We start from the raw sequence: 21,794 nt of genomic DNA, 5'->3' as shown, positions 1-21,794 counted from the left end.
CTTTTTTTCAAAAAAGGGTTTAAAGATCAAGTTTAAACTTCTTATTTTATCTATAAGGGAAATGAAATCTAGAGAGGGCAAATGACTTGCTCAAAACTATTAGTTAATGAAAGAAATGGATTAGATAAAAAAAATCCAGGTCTCCTGATCCTCGATGTTGTCCTTCTAAGGCCCATCTTGCTTTGTAGTCAGCTGAGGGCCCCCTGAAGGTCTTGTAAACATTCTATTTCATCTTATTGTATGTATATGGTGCTCTGGGAGCACTGGATATGTAAAATTTTGAAATTAAAAGAATAAAAACATATGGAATTGTTTTGTACCTCAATTGTTTTGTACCTGACTAAAATAACATTATATGTTAACTAACTGAAATGAAAATAAAAACCTAAAATTGGTTTTTTAAAAAAGGAATAAAGATAAAAATATTTATTTCATCATATCTAGTCCCTTTGTTTTGCAAAATGACCTATAATATTGTTCTTTACATGGCCGATGATAAAAGTTTCATCTGAATTTACACTGAACTGAGTTATATTCATCTTTTCGGAAATTTAAACATTATTTTAAGTACAGTGGTATTTTTTATCTTATAGGAATTTATTGCTTTATTTCAGAGGTTTCTTTTTAAAAATTCTATTCTGGGGACGCCTGGGTGGCTCAGCAGTTAAGCATCTGCCTTCGGTTCAGTGCGTGATCCTGGAGTCCTTGGGATCGAGTCCCACATCGGGCTCCCTGCATGGAGCCTGCTTCTCCCTCTGCTTGTGTTTCTGTCTCTCTCTCTCTCTCTCTGTCTCTCATGAATAAATAAATAAAATCTTTAAAAAGAATTCTATTTGATTTTAAAAATGTTCATGATTTTCCTCTTCAAAGTAGACCCTACATGCAATTTTAAAGAATGCTTTCTTAAACATGAAAAAATGACTAATTCCATCTTATGTTTTGTGGCTGGATGATGGAAAGCAAAGAAATTCTCCATAGAGTTTACAGAAGGGGAGAGGGGTCAATAATAACCTTTTCACAGAGATTTGAAAATATAACCACATTAATTATCAGGAAGGATACTTTTTCCATATTTTTATGAACATTCAGCTATGACAACAACAATTTGTTTGGCTCATTTCAAATCATAGATTTTCTTTAAAGTAAGGGAAATTCTTTTACAAGAAGAACTAAACCAACTCTTGTACATATGTAAGAAATGAATCCCAATTCTTCCTTGTTTCTGTTTCTTTTTTTTCTTCCAAAAAACTGTATAAATGAGGAAGTAGTGCCAAGGACCTATTAGTAATAGTTATTTCCTAATTGCAGTGGGAAGCATCCTGCATGTTTAAATAAATATTGTTAACTCTGACCCCTCGCTTTGCCAGGACTGATAAGGCAATTGTTTGACCTATATGAAGCACATACAGTATACACAGAGTGGAGCACAGCAGGAAAACAGGAAACAATAAATCAGAAATTAGAGCACTGATTGTTGTAGCTAATTACATCAGGCTTCTGCTTAATTTCTCACTCTGTCATTCTAACCTGATTTTCTTGCCAACAGACTTTGCAAATTGCTGGTGTCACGTACATTCAGCAAATAATAATCCTTAGTTACTGTGACTGACAAATGAATGAGCAGGAGAAGATAGTTTATTATGCAAGGATGAACTGAGACATTCACCAGATACCTGCCTGGATGCTTTTTTAATTCACTTACCTAGATGTGCTGCATGATGCATTTCTCCAGGAGCAGAGATTTTGGCATCAAGACCGCTTAATTAGATTTGTGGTTTGGTTTGATAATATTGAGTAAGAAGAAAAGATGGCACTGTAAAAGGAAGGGAGGGAAGAGATTGGCTTGGACAAAGAAAGAGATAAAGTGGTAACTTAGCTATTTAAGTCAAATCTGAAAATAATATGTTTAGGATGAGTGAGATTAGTCAGCACGTTATTGAAAGCTAATCTCGTCTACACAAAGATTTGGTGAGCCAACTCGGTATTTTCAACCCATTATGGTTTGATTATTGAAATTCTAAACCACATGTGTTAAAAAAAGAATAATAAAAATGAGATGGTCTTATTCAAAATTAATTGATGACTCCCAGATTCTACTTCTGCATGTGGATAATGCCTGTCAGTTCAGTTTTCCCTGATCCCGGTCCTGGTGTTATTTAAATAGTCTAAAATCAACTTTCCTTTCTTTCCTTTATGATTTTACAAAATTTACATGGTTTCCATGTTTTAAATAATTTTACTATAGTCCCTGAAGATGGAATAGAGAGATCTAATTGAAGAGAATTTTCACTTTCTGTTATTTAATCAATTTTCATATTCTGAGTATATTCTCTACCTTTGTTATGGTGTCTACTAATCAGATCATCCAACCATTGAGCAGATCCCCAGCTAGATACAACTTCAGCCAGGCTCTCTGCCTCTTTGATGCTTAATAAAAATCATATTATTTTGTTTAATTGAAGGTACCATGTATGCAAGCTATTTAGGATGAAAATTGTTTCTCGGTTTAAAATCAAATTTGTTTAAGCTTTCTATTTCCCATGGGCTCTGATATTACCCCTGTCTTGCTGTAGCATCATTTTCAGAGGTAGAGAAGGTGAATTTAACACAGAGATGTGAGGAGATCACACAGAACCTTCCTCAAGTTGCAAAGGGTGTGGCAGAGCTGTGGGGTCCCATTTTTGGAACCACCAGTCCACTTGGAAAAGCAGGAGGTCAGAGCTAACTATTTATTTAAATGTGTAGGTGATGTCTTACATTCCAGTGATGAACTTGGAATGCCGGCCAATTAAGCAGCCCAGAAACTGTGGTAGAAGGGCCAAAAAATAGAGTATAATGTGCCAGCATTGCTGCTGGTCCAAAGGTCAGAGGGAGCAGAATATTTCATTCGTTGTGTGTGCCTTCAAACTAATTCTTGTGTATAAAATGTTTAAACCTCTCCAAATCCCAAGCTGACTTTCCAAGGGCCCTTCTTTATGTAATTTTTTTCATGTTTTCAAATATTATTAATATATATTAAACAACCATAGTGTGCCATTTACATGTCCACTGCAAGGATGACAGCTTAATATAGGAGAAATGTATCACAAAGTCATTGCCCTAAAGAGCAGTTTAAGGAGGCAATCTTGAACTTATAAAACAAGAATTAAATAACACAAACCAGAACATAATCTTCTAGATTCCTAAATGTATGGTATTGACAGTTAGGGCTATGGAATTTAATGGGACCAAATGTTTCAGAAAAGACTTAATGGAGGTAATTTGACATGAACTTGGAACTATGAGTAGCATTTGGATAACTGGAGAGGAAGGCGAAGTCATGGTAAACAGAGACTGGATTAGAGTAAGTGGGGCAAAATACGACCAAACTGGAAATAAGGAGATGAGTGGTAAGAAGGGGCAGGTGGGGAAATGTGATCAGATGGAGAAGGTGGGCCAGATCCTAAGTGTTACAGGAGGAATTTAGACTCATTGTCACAGGTAAGGAGATTGCACAGGGATCCCACAGTGAAAATATATAGAGGAGAGGAAAGACTGGGACAAGCTCATCAAATTAGGAATCTATTAAAATAATCCAGGTTTAATGGGATCAGGGTCTGGTCTAGGTGATGATAGTGACAAACAAGGAAGCATAAATTTGAAAGCTATTCAGAAAGCAGAGATTGGCAGATATGATGAGGCTCCACGTAGAAGATGAAGGGGACAGATTTGATAGCTGGAAGAATTCTCTTTGCTTTGGCAAATAATAGAAAATTTGGAAGAACAAGTGTTTAGATGGAAAGATGAAAGTGCACCGGTTTCCAAGGAGAGAAGAAGAAGGGACAGAAGTCTTTTCTGGTCTTCACTGCAACAAATCTTCCAGATGCCTCATTCCTTATCAGTTACAGACATTTGTATTAGCACAGCTCGGTTTGTCCGAAGCACACAGAGTTGTCTGAGGACAGTGGGTATGACAACTGTGTGAAATGTGTCAAAACTAGAAAGGTGTGTGCGGGGGAGATGACAACCTGATGAAATATTATCAAATGCTACCCCTCAAATACCAGAGGTAGCGTGATATTTGAGGGCAGGGAAGGGCACATGCCTTTGTAAGAAGCACCCACAAGGAACTGAGCTCTCCCAAATGGAGATGTGTTTCTTTGTTCCCTTTTGTCCTCAACTCCAGTCAGCTCTAATCTTAACTGTGCTCCAGGACCCTGATTCTTGCACCTGCCCTGGTTGGAGCTGGTGTCATCTGCCAGTTGACTGGTATGTGACTTGGTCTCTCTCCTACTCTACTTTTGCTCTAAGTCCTAGGCTTTGGGTGGGGTCTAGTGTCTGACCTCACCCCTCTAGTGATTGGCTTCACCATTCCTGAGTGATCAGTCACCATTGGAAGGGACTCAACAGTCCAGAATGTATAAATATAATCTTCTATTTTCTCCCACTTTTTTTCACACCCACACACTATAACATTAGCCATGAAAGGCTAATACTTTTGCTCATCACTATGCTTTTTCTGTCTTCAGCCTCACTTCCTGATGTCTGGAGCTAAAAATCAAAGTGGAAGCATACTTTAACTTTTTTGCACATATTAGCTTCTAGGACAACTTTAAATTTGTATGCAACAGAAGAGGGTATGATTGTGAATTGTGTGTCTTCATTATTTCTTATGACTATAGTAAAGAGCTCACGCATATGTCCTTACCCAAGGTGGTTCTTATTAATCCAGATATTGTTTGTAGCTGCAAATAGATCCTGAATATTCATAGCCACCTTTTTTTATGACTTTATTTATTTGTTTATTTGTGTGTGTGTGTGTGTGTGTGTGTGTGAGAGAGAGAGAGAGAGAGAGAGAGAGAGAGAGAAAGCACAAGTAGGGTGAGGGGCAGAGGGAGAAGCCAACTCCCCACTAAGCAGGGAGTTCGACTCGGGGCTTGATCCTGGGACTCTGGAGTCATGACCTGAGCCTAAGGCAGATGCTTCACTGAAGGAGCCACCCAGGTGCCCCATCATAACCACCTATGATTGTAATAGGAGTGATCTTTCCAAATGACACCAAGATAAAATCTGAAGTTGACTTTTGTAGATGAGCGAAATAGAACTTTAAGGAGTCCAAGGCTTGGTGTATAGTATCTGGGGAAATAAAGACTTGAGGTAAGTCATTAATCTGGTTTCAGTTTTTACCCTGTTTAAAAGCCATTGTTAACAGAACTTCTATAAAGATCAAGGTACTAGGCCAAACTTTGATTCTAGAATAGAGGTTGGTCAAGGTTGGCCCAAATTGACATCACAGGAAAACCTGTTTTATTTCTCTCTCTTTTTTTTTATAGACTTTAATACATTCTTTGTCCATGTAATTTTCACTAGTCAATGATTTGCTGTAAGTGAGGTGCACTGTAATAAGTCAAATTTTTTATTTTATTTATGATCCCCAGCATACTTAACTTTTAAAAGAGCCTCAGAATCTTCTTTTTTTTTTTTCCCTCTCTTAAATTTGCAATATTCTTGCTTTCTTGGAACCTGATGACACCACAAATGAGAATGTAACTAAAAGCGTATGCTGCTCATTAGTGCAGCTCTAGCACACCTGTGTTGTACTATGTCTATAAAAGGCTGGACTTAGTGCCTTAAGAAGCACCATATAAAAGATGTTGCTTCAGGCAAGATCTCTCATGGGAAGAATATTGTTTTCTCTTTAAAAAATATTAGTTCTAATAGTTTCTTCCTATAAAACCAAGAGAAGAAAAGGAAAAAAAAATAGAAGGAGAAAAGCGTAATTCTGCCAAAATCAAGTGAATTCCCTTCATGAAAACACATTATTAAGAGTTGTGATCTTCACACTGTACTGGTTTAGTTCACAGGCAAAGACAACTTGATTTGAAACATTTGTGCCCAGAGATGTTAAAAGCAAAATTGCCAGAAGCCTTGGCTCACCTGAGGACTCTAAGGGACTCCAGAATCTCTGTACCCACCAGCACCATCAACCACTTCCCTCTCCTACATCCACACCCCAAATATACATGCCATCTAAATAAGAGCAGTACACCCTCTATGCACAAAGGCTTAAATCAAATCAAATAAATTCATTTCCAATCAGATTGTCACCCCAAATCATTTCCAGTTGAGCAGACCTGACTCAAAATGAAGGTCCTCTTGGAATGTATAAACCAATGATTTCTGCAGTAGTCCTGCTGGCTCCCAATTCAGTTCTGTTCATTATCCTCATCTGCTTGCTAACAGAAGCCCGCTTTTGTTCAAGGAAGCATGCCCAGCTACAAGATTGCCTTCCCAAGTCTCTCCTGCTGATACAGATGCCAGATGAGGATGATATAGAAACTTCGTGGAGCTTCTTAGAAAGCTTTCAAAAGAGTCAACTGACTTGGCTCTTTTTCATGGCTGAATAGAAAACATAACAGCAAATGTGGTGTGGTCATCTCGTGACTGGAAGGGAGTGGTACGAGAGACAAACCACATGCCAAAAATGGCTGGAGAGAGAGACAGAAGAGGTTCATTTTCCTAAAGGCATTATAGTCAACAAACCATTCCACAACAACATAAAACTCTTGTGTAGCCAAACCTATTCCTGACTGGTTTAGACTCAGAAGTAAACTTTTCAGGAATATTGCCAGATGTAATAAAAAGCAATTATATATGTGTGTGACTTGAAGTAATGTCCACGGCATGAGATAGTTAATATATTTATTGTGCACGTATTAGATATTAGACAACTCTTCTTAGGCCAGTTAATTTAGCCTTCATAGCTACACCAGCCAGCAGAAGTTATTATCTGTCCTTTTGCAAAAGAAGAAACTTCAAAGAGGCTAAAAAAACCTCTCAAGGGCACAAAGCTCTTGCCTTAGATTCCAAAAGAAACAGATGATGGGTACTAAGGGAGGCACTGGTGATGAGCACTGAGTGTTACATGAAAGTGATGAATCAGTAAATTCTACTCCTGAAACCAAAGTTCCATTATATGTTAATTAGCCAGAATTTGAATAACAACTTGAAAACAAAAATAAACAACAAAAAGTTCATTCTTTCCACTGTACAGTATTGCATGTATCTGCTACTACTATGTTCTTAAATATCTTTATGAGAAAATACTTCAGAAATAAAGTTATAGAGGATAACAGAACTAATCCCATGAATCGCTCTCCCAAACTAACACTATATAGCATTTTGTCAAATTTGCTTTCAAAATGTTTACAGAAAAGAAAATATCATATAGATCTATTTAAAAAGTCATTGCAAAAAAATAAAAATAAAAACATTTTTAAAAAGTCATTGCATTTCTCCACCTATAGTCCTATCTCTTCTCCTCCCACTGCCCAGCACTAAACACTATCTTCCTGTGTATTCCTGCTGTATTGTATAATTTGATTGTATATATTTACAAATGACTTAAGGTAGGTCTTTGTGTATTTCTATAAACAATATATTGAGTTTACCCTTTTTCCCTCAATATCATGTTTTTGAAATTGAGTCATTGATACTCGGAACTCAAGTTTTAATTATTGTATGATGTTTCTTTATGTAAATATGCCAAAATTTACCACCCATACCAATGGGCATTTAAGAAGCTTCTAGAAGCTGCCATCAGAAACAGTTTTGTAATATACACCTTGGGTGTATTCGTTTTATATAAACATATATTGTTATCTGGGAATATACATATCTAAAAGTAGAACTACTGTCTGTTATCATACCACAACTACTAGACCATAAGATATACCATCTTTAACTCTGCTAGCTATTGCTAAATATCTCTGCCAATAGGAGTAGTTTTCTCCACATTCTTGCCAATGTGGCAAGCTTTGGTTAGACTTTCAAGGATTTGCAAATCTGATGGGATTTAAAATATGATGTCATTGTGGTTGTTATTTGTATTTCCCTTGTTACAACAAAGGCTTCATATGTGTTAATATTAACCAGTAAGATTTTGGCTCCTATTGTTTGTTCACATCATTTCCATATTTTTCTCCTGGGATTTGTGTCTTTTATCCTGGAAATTCTTTAAATGTTTCAGATTAAACTCAACAGCAAAGAAACAAACAATCCAATCATGAAATGGGCAAAAGACATGAACAGAAATCTCACAGAGGAAGACATAGACATGGCCAACAAGCACATGAGAAAATGCTCCGCATCACTTGCCATCAGGGAAATAGAAATCAAAACCACAATGAGATACCACCTCACACCAGTGAGAATGGGGAAAATTAACAAGACAGGAAACAACAAATGTTGGAGAGGATGTGGAGAAAGGGAACCCTCTTACACTGTTGGTGGGAATGTGAACTGGTGCAGCCACTCTGGAAAACTGTGTGGATGTTCCTCAAAGAGTTAAAAATAGACCTGCCCTACGACCCAGCAATTGCCCTGCTGGAGATTTACCCCAAAGATACAGATGCAGTGAAATGCCGGAACACCTGCACCCCAATGTTTATAGCTATAACATTTGTAAATGCCTTCCAAACTGTGGAAGGAGCCTCAGTATCCATGGAAATATGAATGGATAAAGAAGCTGTGGCCTATTTATACAATAAATATTACTCAGCCATTAGCAACCACAAATACCCACCATTTGCTTCAACGTGGATGGAACTGGAGGGTATTATGCTGAGGGAAGTAAGTCAATCGGAGAAGGATAAACATTATATGGTCTGATTCATTTGGGGAATATAAAAAATAGTGAAAGGGATTATAGGGGAAAGGAGAGAAAATGAGTGGGAAATATCAGTGAGGGTGACAGGACATGAGAGACTCCTAACTGGGAAATGAACAAGAGGTGGTGGAAAGGGAGGCGGGTGGGGGCATGGGGTGACTGGGTGACAGGCACTGAGGGGGGCACTTGGTGGAATGAGCACTGGGTATTATGCCATATGTTGGCAAACTGAACTCCAATAAAAAATATACAAAAAATATTCAGATATTAATTCATTATTTGTTCTGCATTATGCATTGCAATTTTACTTTATTTACAGGGTCTTTTTTTTTTAAGTGTTTTAACTTTCAAAGGAGACAGATAAATCCATCTTCCCACTTTCTTTGTGTGTATGAAGGTGTCTGTCTTATTTAGAAAGGAAAAACACTCTTTTTCTCTACTCATATACCACTCCAGACACATATTTGTGTAGTGGGGATTCTCACACTAACCAATTCTCCAACTCTCTAGACACCCACCCTGGTATTCTTTAATTCAGTTCTGACACTAGCTTCCTGGAGTTAGCCCAGACCCTACAGATTTAGGACTCAGACCCACAAGGCTGCTCCCCACTGTAAATGCCAATTACCAAATCCCAGCATCCCATCATTCTGATCAATAGGCTATAAAAGCAGGGATTCCCATGACCTTTTCCTTGGGTTTGATAAATTGTTAGAATGGTTCACAGAATTCAGGAAAGCATTTAACTTACTATTATTGGTTTATTACAAAGGATACAACCCAGGAACAGTCAAATGGAAGAGATGCATAGGACGAGGTCTGTGGGAAGGGGCATGGAACTTCCATGCCTCCTCTGCATTCACCACACCCCAGGCACCTCAATGTGTTCACCAACCCAGAAGCTCCCTGAACTCCTTAGGTGAGGGCTATGTAGACTTCATTACATAGATAATGATGAGTTTATCATTTGCCATTAGTAATCTCTTCCATTTCCAACCCCTCTTCCCCAGAGATTGAGGGTGGGGCTTAAAGTTTCAACTCTCTAATCACATCCTTGTTTCCCCTAGCAACCAACTCCCCATCTCTAGAAGCTTTTAAAAAGGCACCTCATTAACATAAGCTCAGGTGTGGTAGAACAGGGTTTGATATGCAATAGAAGACATCCTTTACCTCTATCACCCTTGAACTATTTCAGGAATTGGCAACAAAACCCAAATACTGTAATAAAGGATGCTCCTAAAGTCCTTCTCTGGGGAAATAACAAGGGTTTTAGAAGTAATGACCTGGACTTAGACCAAAAAATGTATTTCTTATATCACAATATCACACCCCCTATTCCAAAATCATAAAGATATAATCCTATATTTTCATTTCTAGTATGTTTATAAGAAGAATTTTATAGTTTAACTTAGTCAAATTTATCATTCTTTTGCTTCATGACCTTGTTTTTTTTTTGCTATATTTTAAAGAAATTCTTTGCTACCTCATCATGTAGATGTGATCTGATAATTTTCCTCTCAAGATATTATTGCTTTGTTTTTTTTATATTTAGTCTGTCAATCCATCTGAAACTTGTTCTCATATCAAGTATGAGGTAAGGATCTAATTTGGTTTTATTTTCCCATACAGATAAGAAATTATCAAACATATTCCCTTTCAGTCTTTTCCAGACTGTTTTGTAATATTACCATTTTTCTGTAACATATTTCTGTATATGAGCTCTCCATTCAGCAATCTGTGTCTATCCTGGCACAATTTCCATGTTGTCTTCATTTCAGTAGTTTTATTATAAAACTTGATAATTGGCTAATCAATACTGTTGCTCTTTATATTCCTTTGAAGTTAGGCATTCTAATTTTTTTCATACTTAAAGACTTTAATTTCTTAAAGTAGTTTTTAGGTTCACAACAAAATTGAAAGTAAAGTAGATAGCCCCATATATTCCCTGCCTTGACACGTGCATATCCTCCCCTATTACTAGCATTTCCCACCAGTGCGGTACATTTGTTCTAATTGATGAACCTACACTGACACAACAATCACCTAAAGCCCATAGTTTACCTTAGGGTTCACTCTTGGTGTTGCACATTCTATGCGTTTGGAAAAGTGTGTATTAATACATACCTATCATTTTAGGATCATGCAGAGTATTTTCACTGCTTTAAAAATCTTTCATGCTCTACCCATTCATTCCCTCAAACTCAAATCCTTGATCTATTTACTGTCTCCATAGCTTTGACTTTTCCAGAACGTTATATAGTTGGAATTAGAGGGTAGTATTTTCAGACCGGTATTCACTCAGTCATCTGCATTTGAAGTTCCTTCATGTCTTTTCATGGTTTCATAGCTTATTTCCTATTAGCATTGAATAACATTCCACTGCCTAGAGGTACCAGTTTATTTATCCCTTAACCCACTGGAGACCTTGATTGCTTCCAAGTTTTGTTAATCATGAATAAAACTCCCATAAATATCCCCATGTGCTGGTTTTTGTGTGCATATACATTTTCACCTCCTTTGAGTAAACATCAATGAGTGTGATTGCTGTGGTAAGAGAGCATGCTATGATAAGAGTAGGTTTAGTTTTCTAAGAAACTGCCAACTGTCTTTCAAAGTGGCTTGCATTTCCACCAGAGATGAAGGAAGAATTTGTTGCTCTACATCCTCATCAGCATGAGGTGTTGTCAGTATTCTGGATTTGGGCCATTCCAATAGGTGTGATGTGGTATCTTAGGCTTGTCTTAGTTCACATTCCCCTGATGACATATGATGCAGAGCATCTTTTCATATAATTATTTGCCATCTGTATAACTTCTTTGGGGAGATATCTGTTAAGGTCTTTAGCCCATTTTTTCAAGTGGGTTATTTTATTATTGTTGAGTTTTCAGAGTTCTTTGTATATTTTAAATAACAGTCCTTAATAAGATGGGTCTTTTGCAAATATTTTCTTCCAGTCTGTGGCTAGTCTTCTCATTCTCTTAAGAATGGCTTTCACAGAGCAGAACTTTATAACTTAAATGAAGTCAGCTTCTCATCAAGCAGACCCTGCACTGAGTACTAAGCACGGAGCTTGATGCTGGGCTTGATGCTAGGCTTAATTGCACAACGTTAGGATCATGATCTGAGCCCAGAGTCAGACGCTTAACCAAATGAGCCACCCAAGCACCCCTTTCCTTTACATTTTTTAACATATTTCTAATCATTTCTTTAATTCTTGTCTGATATCTGGACTCCCCCATAGACAAATTGTTGCTGGGGTTTTTTTTGTTTGTTTGTTTTGTTTTTTCCTGTCAGTAATACTTACTGGGTTCTTTGCATGTCTCATGGTATTTAGTTAAAATCTAGACTTTTTAGATAATAAAGTATATTATTGTAAACTATTAGTACCAATTCTCCTTCCCTACACTAAGACTTCTTGTTTCCATGTTGGTTGTTTTGTGACTTGGGTGAACTATTTTAGTAAAGTCTAGTTCTCCTTCTGGGAGCAGCCTCTCATGTCACTCCTTAGAGGTCACAGCCTTGACATGTGTATAAGCACCCTTGGTTGAGAAAGGATTTTGCAGTGCTTTTCCCCTCTGATTTCTCTATCCACTGACTGCTTCTGTTGTTATCACAAATTGCTGCTAGCTTCCACTCATTCTGGCAGATTGCTCTGTTGTTTTGACGATGACTTGGGGCATAAATTGCTCCATAGTCTGATCCAATAAATTGGGTACCCTTTGCAGGGGTGATCTTTGGAGAGAATCTTTGAGATTTGTTTCCACTCTAAGAGTTCTCTTTATTACTATCTGTTTCTCTGGTCTCCCTTTTCAGCTTCTGGTTCATCTACCATTTAGCTTTCTTTTTCTCATACGGTTACAAGGCTTCTCTTAATTGCTCACCACCAAGATCTCAATTGTTTTCCACAATACCCTTAGCCTGAACTTCCTCATACTCTGTTCTGAATAAAATCAATTAATCTTAAATTGAGTTGTACTACTCTTTGTTCTTTTAATCCTTCTCTCCCCCTAAGCAAAACTGCTGTGCCACTGCTTTGGAGCCATAGCCAGGACAGTAGCCCACTTCTGCCAGAGGGATATCCGTGGTCTATGAGTACAGCTCTAAGCAGAAACTCGAGATCCTGATCTTCTCAATTAGCTCCTTCTGGCATGGAATATTTGCCCTAAAAGTGAGCCTGGGCAGAGGCACTTAAGTCTTCGTATCCTCAGCCTACTGCTCCTAGATTAGAGCTTCTTTTCTATTCTTAAGAATTGTGTCTCTTGGCCATGTCTGCCTAGAATAGTGCTGAGGACTGGGATCAGGGCCTAAAGTGTGCCTCCTTAGTTTCACATCTTCTAGTTAGTCTTGTCCCCTGAATGGCTTATTTGGGCCTCTACTCAAGAGTAGGAAAGCTACACCAAAATCCAATTTTCAAGCACATTGTAGACCCTGTCCCCTCCCAGCTACTACTTATTGCCTGGTGCTGGGTCAACCTTAGCATGACTCATAGGTTTGTACCTTGGCTTTGTTTTTAATCCATTATAAATGTTTATCTTGCTTTTGAGTTTACTTTATCATTTTAAGTTTTAGTTTCTATATTTATATTGCTCCCATGTATCCAGTAAGCAGGAGATGCTTCAAAGTGTTAACACTCTGTGCAATTTTGACTGGTAACCTTTTCTGACTTTATTAGGAAAATACCTTATATTTCAGTTCTGAAACTAACAAAATTACTCCCAAATTTATTAGTTGTTTGCAGAGCTTATTTCATTTAATTATGTAAATACCTGCATAGTTACTATATTATTTTCACAAAATTGAACCAGGTCGTGTTGGTTTTCATTTTATACTTATGGTGAAATGTTAGTCAATTAAATTTACTAAATATTATTTGATGATTTTTCTATGTGCAAGAATGGTACTAGGGAGATATATTAGTGGGGTCATTTATTATAATTTTGCTGATTATAGAATTGGGGAACATTTGGACATATAAATGGCTATTGTAGAACAGATACAAATAATGCTGTGAATGAATTTTTAGGGCTAACAATCCAATAGGATTAGAACACTCTATTTTACAATTTGCTATTTGGATTGGTAGAGAAGGGGTGATCTTTAAAGATGATCTTTGAGATTTGGTTCCACCCTAGGAGTTCTCTTTTTTACGGTCTCTTTCTCTGATCCTCTCTTTTAAACTTCTGGTTCATCTACTATTTAGCTTTTAATCTCATGGGATTACAAACCTCCTCTTAATCGCTCACCACCAAGATCTCAATTGTTTTCCACTATTCAGGGAAGAACATTTATATTTACATTTACATTTATTCAATACTGAGAACATATAGAGGAATTCCTATATCAACACATATATATTTTTTTCTTTAAATAAATGCATATTTTATACCTGAATGATTGAAATATGAAATTTCTCAGTAGAATACACTATAATTAAAGTTGTAACTTTAGGTACCTGAGTGGCTCAGTTGATTAAGTGTCTGCTTTTGGCTCATGACTCCAGAGTCCTGGGATGGAGCCCTGCATTGGGCTCCCTCTTCAGTGGGGAGTCTGCTTCTCCCTCTCCCTCTGCATATGCTGTCTCTCTCTCTCTCTCTCTCTCTCTCTCTCTCTCTCTCTCAAATAAATAAATAAATCTTAAAAAAATACAGTTGTAACTTTAATCATGAACCACACTAAATATTTTATATTACAAATTATTTTGAAGCTTATAGTATGTTCTTTTACACTCTGCTTTCTACAATCTCTTCCTCAAGCCAGCATGTTGAAAGCCACATAAGAAACTCAATCTAATTTTAAAGAAGATGATGTTATATATTATGATTTACTTTGTGCCAGATGCTAATAAGTTTTTTAAGTACAGAGCTCTGTTAAGCATCTGCTTTTAGCTCAGGTCATGATCTCAGGGTCCTGGGATCAAATCCCACATCAGACTCCTGCTCTGCTGGGGAGTCTGCTTCTCCTTCTCTTTCTTCCCCTCCCCCTGACTTGTGCTTGTATACTCTTTCTCTAATAAATAAATAAAATGTTTAAAAGAAAGGTTTTTAAATACAATTTCTTTTTAAAGCCTCACACTCATCTTAAAGGTAAGTACTATGATTATTTCTGTGTAATCAGTGAGGGAACTGAAACAGAAGTTAACTTGATGGGGTGGACAGAGTTATTCATTAAGGGTTGGACTGAAATATAATTCAAGACAGTCTGGATCTGGGATCTACTCAGTCTATACTTACCTCCAATAGATAGAGCTCTCTCTCTCCCTCTCTCCCTCGTTCTCTCTTATACACAGTAACACTATATATAATAATATAACCAGTGGAGAATGAGACATCATCCTATAATCCCATACACATCATCTCTACTACAAAACATATGAGTGACACAAATAAACAGAAAAAAAAACAGAGATTTTTTTCTGGTAGAAAAAAGGTACATTAAATCTTTCAATGTCTCTCTTTAAAAAAAAGTAAATAGACAACAAATAATGAAGAGCATGGCATAGAATTGGCTTTGTATGTTTGTGGTTCACTAGCTATAAAGACTATGTCCTTTGAGACAAAGCCAGACAGATGTGAGAATAACAAGAAGAATTTACCAAATAGGAATTTAAAGAAACCAAAGTATGAAAACAGAAGTAATAAACAATTGGTAAGTGGAGATATTTGGGGCATGTAATGTTAATAAGGAAAGACTTCTTGGTGAAAGGAGAAGAGTTCAAGATTAAAGGAAGAAAATTACAATGTGTGGGATGGAACAGAAGAGGCTATTACATGTGTTAAGTGGAAATCTAGAGAATGTTCAGAAAGAATTCTGTCAAGCCCTTAGAGACCAACAAATTGGGCCATGATTGAAGAAAAAGGAACACCCAAAATTGTTTCAGGGAACATGTAAGTGTGGTATTTGAAGAACAAACGGAATGGTTTATATAGCCCATTTTTAAAAGCTAGTCTCCTGAGAACCACCAAACATTTTTTCAGGATGGCTCTAATGCCGTCTGAATGATGAACACAGGGCAATTATGTTGGTGATGCCATGCAAAATCCCCCTGAGAGACAGAGCCATCAGGCTTCTGCAGGGGTAGGAAATGGGAACAAAGTACTATTTTATAAGCAAAAATGTGTTACTTTTCTTTAAAACATATATAAAAAAAAGAGACGATCCAAAGACCAAGGGAGTTATCACTGACCATGTTGGGAAGTGAGGCAGTGTAAAAATAAAATACAAAATTGAGTTGTCAGTTGGACTTCTGGAGACCTGAAATAGATACAGATGGAAACTTAGGTGCACAATAGCAGATCCTGCAATGACTCAAGGGGGTGAGGTGCAGGTTAAGAAAAACCTGGATGCAACTTGTCTGTAAATGGAGAAGGTTAGTTACAGTGTTGAAAGCAGCAGGGGAAGAAAAATACTTAATTTTTCCACAAGAAAATGTGGTGTCCACAAGATGACGTAGGGGAGAGAAAGAACTGGGGAAAGTTAAGAGAAGAATAATCCCTCCTAATATGCCCTCCTTTCCTTATTGAGTCATCTGTCAGATTTTCATATTTGAAAAACTATGGATCCAATTAAAAGAAATATTTTAATTTTGACAGATCTCCACTAGAGACTTCTATCAAATATACATTCTTTTCTGATTTTCTATGACCTGCAAAAATTAACTTTAACTTTTCAGTTGAGCACACAAAGTAAAATAAATAAGTGAATGTACTCAACAGAAGTTCAACTCTAATAGCTTTAATTTAATGTTTTATTTCTGAAGGTCTAATTGTTTTAGATTTTAATCATCATATTAGAATATATTCAAATACTGGGGGGATGATTTTACAAAGACTGAAGAAGTAGTACATTCATTACATTCAATACATTAATAAATTATGGAAAATTAGAAAATTTAGTTCCTTATGGTTCTTCCCTCCTCTTCTGCCCCCAGAAGTGTTTATTTCTTAGGCAGAAGCATCATAGCTAGGAATAATTAGTTTGGGAATGTTTCCCAGATAATAACATGGTGCCCCAGAGACCTGAGAAAAGAACATTGCGCATATGAAACTGAGTTCTAATAGAAGCCTAATCACTGACTCACATTCAGATTCCTTGAGAAAATTACTTAACCCATTTCTGGGTCTCTCACCAGCATGAGGAGAATAATGCCTACTTTACAGCAATGTGGGATGTATTAGCAATTAAATGGTGGTAAAAATGCCTTGAAAATACAAAGCTGCACTATATAAAAAAAAAAAGCGTCAAATAAGAATGAAGAAAACAAAGGAAGAAAGAAGTTTGGGAATATGTTAGGAATAATTCCTGGAAAAGCCCCTGGAGAGGCCAGGGCTCCCTGCATGGGCTTGTTTTGCACAGCAGCTAAGTCAATAGACCACCCTTCATAGGTAAGAAAGGCTGAGGGACCCTGTGAACTTCACACTGGATAAGCACAAATTAATTTGGTACAGGTGTTTTTTATACGCTGAGGGAGAACGTTCGCAGTGTCCTGTAGCCTTCCTACTCCTGAGGTGGTCTGCACTGAGGAAATACTGGGCTGTCATCTAAAACCTGTCAGAACACCAGCTGGATGTAAGTGGTTAGAACCCCGTATGCTGACTTATGTTTGGTATCTCGAACACATAAAGAAGACGTGTAAAAGACTCCAGAAACATTTCAGAAGGAAGAAAACTTATATGGGTCCATGTTTCCTTACCCGCAAATCTCAAGGCCTCACGTGTTGCAGAATTTTGATATTTTTTTGGAAGGCATGTAGGGATCTATGTATCTACCTGAGTATTTAGGTACCTATGTATGTATGTATCTATCTACCTACCTATCTATCCATATCATCCATCTATCATCTATCAACATAACCAGTGAAAACAAAGGCATCACTCTATTATCTAACACATTATTACCTCTGCCGCAAAACATATGAATTGTACAAATAAAGACAAATCATAAATAATGTCATAATGGTTAGGTCAAATTTTTCTGGTAATTGATTTGTGAAATTATTGTTTTCAACTTTTAGAATTTGGAGTTTGCATGTAAGAATTGCAAAAAGGAGGTTGTGGATCTGTTAAAAAAAATATATATATATACACCTCTGAGGCTGAAACTGGAAACTTAGCCTTGCATAGGGTGGTATGCCTTATAGTCTGGAATGGACTATATAATTTCGGGGAGAAAACTGTCTGCTTAAGTGTGGATTATACTTATTTTTTAATGGTCACAATTTTTTAGCTCACTGTTAAAATAGTTTTTGTGATTTTTCTGAACCCGAAGTCTACAGCCCATATATAAGCTGCTGAGGGAATGTGAATCCAGATACCTACTGAAATAGAGTGCACATTTCTGTGTATATGTGTGTTTTTCCAGAGAGATGGTTCATAGCTTTTCTTTTCTTTTTTGCCCTTAAAATCTCCAAGCACTCCAAGAGTCAGAAAAGTTCTCAAGCTTCTGCTTTACCTCTATAAATCTTTTTTTTTTTAAAGATTTTATTTATTTATTCATGAGAGACACAGAGAGAGAGGCAGAGACACAGGCAGAGGGAGAAGCAGGCTCCCTGTGGGGAGCATGATGTGGGACTTGATCCTGGAACTCCCGGGATCAAGCCTTGAGCCAAAGGCAGATGCTTAACTGCTGAGCCACCCCACGGGTCCCAATGACAATACTTCAAAAGATGGGTTTACATTAGTATTTTAGCAATGCATTTTATGCTCCTTACTTTAGCTAGGATGACTGCCTATGGTCTAGTCCACTCCTCTCTCTGTCTTCCCTATCTTCTCTCCCTTCCCCTGCTCACTGGGTTCCAGCCCCACTGACTTTCTTTATGTTTCTTGTCCTCAGAAATCTTTTCCCTGTCTCAGTTTTTGTACTAGTTGTTTGCTCTGCATGAGGTCTCTGCCTAAGACCTTCCCACAGCTGGTTGTTTTTTGTAATTTAAATCTCAGCTCAAATGCTACCTCCTCCAAGAAGCCTTCTCTGACTACTTAATTTGAAATCACTTCCAGTCCCCATTGCACCATCCTGCTTTGTTTTCTTCACAATAGAGTCACAACTTGCATGGTTAAACATGGTCACCTTCAGCACTTAATCCCCTAACTGCAATAATCTTATTTATTTATGTATTTACTTACTTATTTTCTAATGCCCCACCCTAGAATGTAAATTTACTGCTATCCTCTATGTCTCAAGAAGTAATTGCTATTTAGCAGGCTGCCAATGAGTATTTGTGGAATAAATGAATAAATGAATTGATTGCACCCATTAGGATAGTAATGGTGTCTACTGTAGAAGATCGGAACTGGTAAGCAATGGCCAGTTAAAAGTTACTGTACTAATCAGGGCAAGTCACTTAATCATTTTATAATTGTTTTCTTCATAAGTAAAATAGATAGAATAATACCCACCTGGCAAATTTATTGTGAAATTTAGATGTGTCACCGTGTTTAACACCCTTGCCAGGCTAGGATACATTTGTTAAATATTATTGTCATTATTATTGTCATTTTACAAAAATTAAAAAATTACTTGAGACCAAAGGCCTATAGAACAAAATAAAAATATGTACTGTCTAAAATGTACTACTTCAGATTCCAGATAGGGGCACCCGGGTGGCTCAGTCAGTCCAGCAGAGGTGTCTGACTCTTGATTTCAGCTCAGGTCATGATCTTAGGGTTGTGAGATCGAGCCAGTGTGGGGCTCTGCACTCAATGGAGAGTCTGCTTGTGATTCTCTTTCCCTCTCCCTCTGTCTCTTCCCCTCTGCTTGTGTACATTCTCTCTTTCTCTCTCTCAAAAACAGATTCCAGATAAAAGTATCTAAAGGAATAGATAACATAATATCATATTAACATAAATTTAAATTGCTAAATATGTATTAAAATACAAACTCTAAGAATTTTGGATTTGAGCATAGACCTTAAAAGTGTTTTTGTAATTTAAGCACTGTTTTGGATTCCAATTTTTGAGAGTTAATAACATTTGAAACTAAATACATGCTTTACTCTTTTATTGTATACTGACAAAATATATAAACAGAATACCAAGTAGTTAATCTTCATAATATCTAAAACTCTCCAGAATTCAACACTCTACACTAGTAATTCTCTCAAGTATTTGTATATCTTGTGTATTCATTTGTCTTTATAAAAGAATCACTCAGAATATGCTGGCTAACTAGATAAATGAAGAATGTGATTTGAGAGATGTACTCTCAGAAACTAATTTTATTTTGGAAAATTTTGCTATTACCCTGTGCTAGTAGAGTTAATGAGTGATTTTTCCATCTACTTAGTTCTAAAAAAATCATTTCCACTTCAAATAGCATTTCTCATTAAAGTTTTTGTCGATTAGTTCTCTATCTCATTATGCTGAAGAATGTGGTTCTAAACCAAATTTCTAAAACCATTGCACGTGTCCTAATCCAGTTCATTAAATATCACAGCCTAAGTATTTCTTTCTGATGTTTTCTTTTAAGCAGTACATGCACCAAGCTTGTTTATATCAACTTTGAAGGAACTATTTTATAGCTTTATAATATTTTATAACTGAAATAGTCCTTAGACATCATCTGGTTCAATTCTCATCATTTAAAAATGAATGAACTGAAGGCCAGAAAGGAAGATGTGTCCAAGATCATCAAGAGAATTAATGGAAGAGCAGAGGATAGGACTCACATCTGACTTTATTTCTTCAGATCTCTAACCACGAATTCCCAAGGGGCAGTCACCTCCTAATGAGCTCAGCCCAGGCTGTAGACTGGGAGTAACTTCTTAGTGAAAAAAAATCATAATCACAATTGCTCTTCGGTTGTCAGCATTTTGAAGAACCAGAGAGATATTGCCCTAAAAAAGGGAGAACCCAAAGAAGGAAAAATGCTTTAAATTGCAGATAAGTTCTCCAGGGTCACTCCCTGCCCTCCTTGTTCTCTGGAAAATTCTTTACTGCATGAGTTCTGGGTTAGACCCATGCTTGTGAATCTATTTCCTTTCCTTGTTTTTTTTTTTTTTCTTCTCCCTCCTCCTTCTATGAAATATTTTGTTACCTTTGGATAGAGTCTAGCAAGGAAGTGAAAAGACTTAGCTAAAGATCGAGTTAAGCAGAGCTTTTACATAAAATTTAATTTAAAAAATCGAGTCAATTATTTGGATAATACATGTAAAGAAAATGCCAGAAGTGTTTCTCCTAAAATAGCCAGGAAGTTAAAATAAGAATTACATTTTTACAGGGATTATGCAACCAGTCAATTCTTTAATCCATTTTATCCAGGCAGATGTATCCTATTCAACACTGTAAAGCCTCTTTTTCTTTTCTTTTCATTTCTTTTTTTAAAGGGCCTTTCGATATGTATCTGTAGGATTTCTAATAAAATGTTTCAAGAGAAGAGTACTGAAATATACCATTGCCACTGTGTAAATCTTAGATGTTTGTTCCCAGAATTTATGCCATTATTTTCAACCGGGGATCGTAATCTTAGTTTGCTCACTCTGAAGGCAAGATAAGATTCCAAGCATTTCTAAAATAGTTGGTATAATTTATTGTCACTGCAGTGCAGTCAGATTTAAACCTGTTAGGACCCTGATGCCACAAAACAGCTATTCAGAGTTCAAAGGGGTAGGCCTACACATGCGATTAAGTTATCGCTAATGGAACTACTATAACCCTTGCTGTGCCCTGGCTGCTCCTGGTGTTCCAAAGATTATGTGACACCCCAAAGTCTTCAGATACCTATTATGCATATTTTATTGCATAAATCACAGGTGTCAAAGTAAAACACATTCAATGAATTGCTTCCTGCCACTAACCTAAAAATTATTTTCAAAATAAAAAATCATGTTTCCTCATGAATACAAACTTCTCCTGACAAACCTCCAGTGCCAAATGTGGTTTCCATTTGCTGTTTTTGGATTTATTTGACTGTGCCAAAGTTCAGGTGTGCCAGCTCTTTGTAATAAGCCATTTGGATGAAAGCTTGGCTAGCTCAAAGGATCCTGATGTATTTTATTGCTGCCTTTTAAGATTATTGTTCAGAAATACCAAGTCTAATTTTGAAATCAATTAGCCATTCGGTCTGATGAGGTGTTGGCCCAGCTCAGGTTCACACCCGCTGTCCACAGATTATTGTTCACTTGAGTCAGATCCTTAGGACCGTGCTGTTCCCCAGC

The 21,794-nt window shown here is 36.9% G+C and overlaps 1 pseudogene; it reads right to left on the bottom strand.

The window, feature by feature from the left end:
* LOC144296618 (FACT complex subunit SSRP1 pseudogene) overlaps window positions 1-21,794 on the bottom strand; it is a 32,117-nt pseudogene that overhangs the window by 9,844 nt on the left and 479 nt on the right.

The sequence above is a fragment of the Canis aureus genome, chromosome 24, assembly GCF_053574225.1.
Source record: "Canis aureus isolate CA01 chromosome 24, VMU_Caureus_v.1.0, whole genome shotgun sequence".
NCBI classification, from domain to species: Eukaryota; Metazoa; Chordata; class Mammalia; order Carnivora; family Canidae; genus Canis; species Canis aureus.
This window is presented reverse-complemented; position numbering and strand designations above follow the sequence as displayed.